General features: G+C 42.8%; 1 pseudogene; it reads left to right on the top strand.

Moving 5' to 3' along the window:
* Positions 1-1,063: 1,063 nt before the first annotated feature.
* LOC129463746 (dehydrodolichyl diphosphate synthase complex subunit NUS1-like) lies at positions 1,064-1,954 on the top strand (annotated as a pseudogene).
* Positions 1,955-3,660: the final 1,706 nt, after the last annotated feature.

The raw sequence follows: 3,660 nt of genomic DNA, 5'->3' as shown, positions 1-3,660 counted from the left end.
CCTCCCGAGTGGCTGGGATTACAGGAGTGTGCCACCACGCCTGGCTAATTTTTGTATTTTTGGTAGAGACGGGGTTTCACCGTGTTGGCCAGGCTGGTCTCCAACTCCTGACCTAGTGATCCACCCGCCTTCACCTCCCAAAGTGCTGGGATTACAGGCGTGAGCCACCGTGCCTGGCCGATATGTTTATTATCATAACTGTAGTGATGGTTTCACAAGCATAAACACGTCAAATGCATCAAATTTTGCACTTTCAATATGTGCGGTTTATTGTATGTCAATCATCCCTCAATAACACTGTTTAAAAAAGAAATATTAAAATTAAATTTTAAATTATCAAAGTAAAAGATAAACACTAAAAGCACTTTAAAAAAGGCATAACTATACAGGGACTCTGATTAGATTAAGAGCAAACTTCACAACTGCAGCAATCACGACCACACACAGTGGAACAGTATATTCCAAGTGCTGATGAAAATAATCATCAATATGGAATCTACCCTGCTGAACAGTGTTCAAGAGATAGTATAAAATGAATGCTTTTTAAAATTATTTATTTTTAGGGCGGAGCTGCCAAGGGAGGAGGAAGATGGCGGCGGGGGCGAGGTGAGGTGTTGGCAGTGGAAAGGGGTTCGGGCTCAGGGGGCGGGGGGACACTGAGCGACGCCTGCGCGGGCCGTTGGGGCGGATAAAAAGCCGTAGCGCCATGGCTCACGCCTGTAATCCCAGCACTTTGGGAGGCTGAGGCAGGAAGATCAAGAGGTCAAGAGATCGAGACTATTCTGGCTAACACGGTGAAACCCCGTCTCTACTAAAAATACAGAAAAAAAAAAAATTAGCCGGTCGTGGTGGCGGGAGCCTGTAGTCTCAGCTACTCGGGAGGCTGAGGCAGGAGAATGTCGTGAACCCGGCAGGCGGAGCTTGCAGTGAGTCCAGATCGCGCCACTGCACTCCAGCCTGGGTGACAGAGCGAGACTCCGTCCCAAAAAAAAAAAAAAAAAAAAAAGCTGTCGCGCCTCGGGAGTGGGCGGGGGGAGAGGGGGTGCCCAAGGGCCACAAGAGTATGACGGGGCTGTACGAGCTGCTGTGACGGGTGCTGCACGCGCTGCTCTGTCTGCACCTCACGCTCACCTCCTGGCTCCGCGTTCGGTTCCACACCTGGAACTGGATTTGGCGGCGCTGCTGCCGCGCCACCTCTGCCGCAGTCCTAGAGCCGTTTGGCTTCACGCTCCGCAAGCAGGAACCGCCCTCACCACCGGCACCCGCGCGGAGGGTAGTGCCTGCCCACAGCCCACCACCGGATGCTTTAGCGAGCTGAAGGCCCTTCCCTGGAGAAGCTACCTGTGCGCATGGGCCTGTTGATCACCGAGGTGGAGCAGGAACCCAGCTTCTCGGACATCGCGAGCCTCGTGATGTGGTGTATGGCCGTGGGCATCTCCTACATTAGCATCTACGACCACCAAGGTATTTTCAAAAGAAATAATTCCAGATCGATGGATGAAATTTTAAAACAACAGCAAGAACTTCTGGGCCTAGATTGTTCAAAATACTCACCAGAGTTTGCAAATAGTAACGACAAAAATGATCAAGTTTTAAATTGCCATTTGGCAGTGAAGGTGCTGTCCCTGGAAGATGGAAAAGCAGATATTGTGAGAGCTGCTCAGGACTTTTGCCAGGGAGTAGCCCAGAAGCAAAAGAGACCCACAGATGTGGATGTAGATATGTTAGTTTACTCAGTTCAAATGGTTGTCCTGATTCTGATTTAGTATTGAAGTTCGGACCTGTGGACAGCACACGAGGCTTTCTTCCCTGGCACATCAGATTGACTGAGATTGTCTCTTTGCCTTCCCATCTAAACATTAGTTATGAGGACTTTTTCTCTGCCCATTGTCATTATGCAGCCTGTGAATAGCGCCTGGGAAAGTCGTGGTCATGGTTGCATAATTTGATTTGAGGCTTACGGAGGAAAGGACCCAAGTGACTCTGATGTTTAGAAAGCACCGATGAAACCCTGTACACACCTGGTTCATAATCCTCATAATTTTTCAACAAACACAAAAAAGTGTCTTACTTGAGAGTGTGTGTGCGTGTGTGTGCACACATGTGCACATTTGTATGTGTGGAAATAAACATAAATGGGGACGTATTGGAGAAGGAAATACATAGACCTACAACTGACCTCCAATTAATTGTTGTAAAGATATAGAGTATCAAGGTTCATGTTTTTCACACAGCTCTCAATTCCTCCTGTACCATTTATTGTAAAGAGCATGATTTCCCCCAATGAATTGCAGAGGTGCGTTTATTGCAAATAAAATGAACATATATGTATAGGTCTGTTTCTGGGCTTTTTGTCCTTTCATTATGACTGTCTATACTTAAGTCCAGACCACGGTTTTAATTATTATGGCTTTATAGTGACTCTTGAGAACTTGTGTATAAGTCCTCCAACTTCGTACTTCTCTGTTTAAACACTATCTTGGCTCTCCTAGATTTTTTGAATTTCCATATAAATTTTAGAATCATCTTGGCAATTTACATACACACACACCCCCAAACCCACACACACATACAATATCTAAAATTGTTGAGATTTCCAACTAATGAACATAATATATCTCTCTACTGAGGTCTTCTTTGATTTCTTTTAGCAATGTTTGTAGTATGCAGGTTTTACACATCTTTTGTTAGTTTTATTTCTACGTAGTTGATATATTTTTATGCTATTTTAAATGACATTTGAAGATCTTCATTTTGTAAATATTTGCTATTGATATGTAGGAACATAACTAATTTTTGTATATTGACTTTTGTTCATTTGTTTGTCTTAAGACAGGGCCTTGCTCTGTCACCACAGGCTGGAGTGCAGTGGCACCTGGGCTCAAGCATTTCTCCCACCTCAGTCTCCCACATAGCTGGGACTACAAGCAGGCATCACCACACTTGGCTAATTTTTTAAATTAATTTTTGTAGAGAAGGAGCCTCTCTGGTCTCACTGACCCAAGCTGGTCTTGAACTCCTGGATTCAAGCAACCCTCCCACCTCAGCCTCCCAAAGTGCTGGGATTACAGGTGTGAGCCACCACACCTGGCCTTGTGTGTTGACTTTACATCTAGCATCCTTCATAAATTCACATATTCATTTTAATAATGAATGTGTAGATTCCCTGGGATTTTTTAAATATATACAATCACATAAAGTTACTACTTTCTTCCCACTTTTTATACTTTTTTGTTTCTTTATTGAATTATCTAGGACTTTCATGATAATATTGAATAGAAATGGTAAGAGGAGGCAGCCTTGCCCTGTTCCCAAACTCAGGTGGAAAGAATTTCATGCTTCACTATTTGAAATGATGTTTGCTATAGGCTTTTGTAGTCATTCTTCACTAGATTAAGACAGTCCATTTTATTTCTAGTTTGCTAAAAGTTTTGAATCATGAATTAGTATTGAATATATCAGATATTTTTTCTGCATCTATCAAGGTAATCAAAATGTTTTTCTGTTATTCTATTAATGAGATTTTCAAATGTTAAACCAACTTTTTTATTTTTGGAATAAACTCCTTTTGGTCTTAATGTATTATCTTTTTTATGTATCACTAGATTCTATTTGCTAATATTTTATTTAGAACTTTTCATCTGTGTTCGTGAGGGATAT

This window comes from Symphalangus syndactylus, chromosome 15 (genome assembly GCF_028878055.3).
Source record: "Symphalangus syndactylus isolate Jambi chromosome 15, NHGRI_mSymSyn1-v2.1_pri, whole genome shotgun sequence".
NCBI classification, from domain to species: Eukaryota; Metazoa; Chordata; class Mammalia; order Primates; family Hylobatidae; genus Symphalangus; species Symphalangus syndactylus.
The sequence above is the reverse complement of the archived record's forward strand: the minus strand, read 5'-3'. Positions and strand labels throughout refer to the sequence as shown.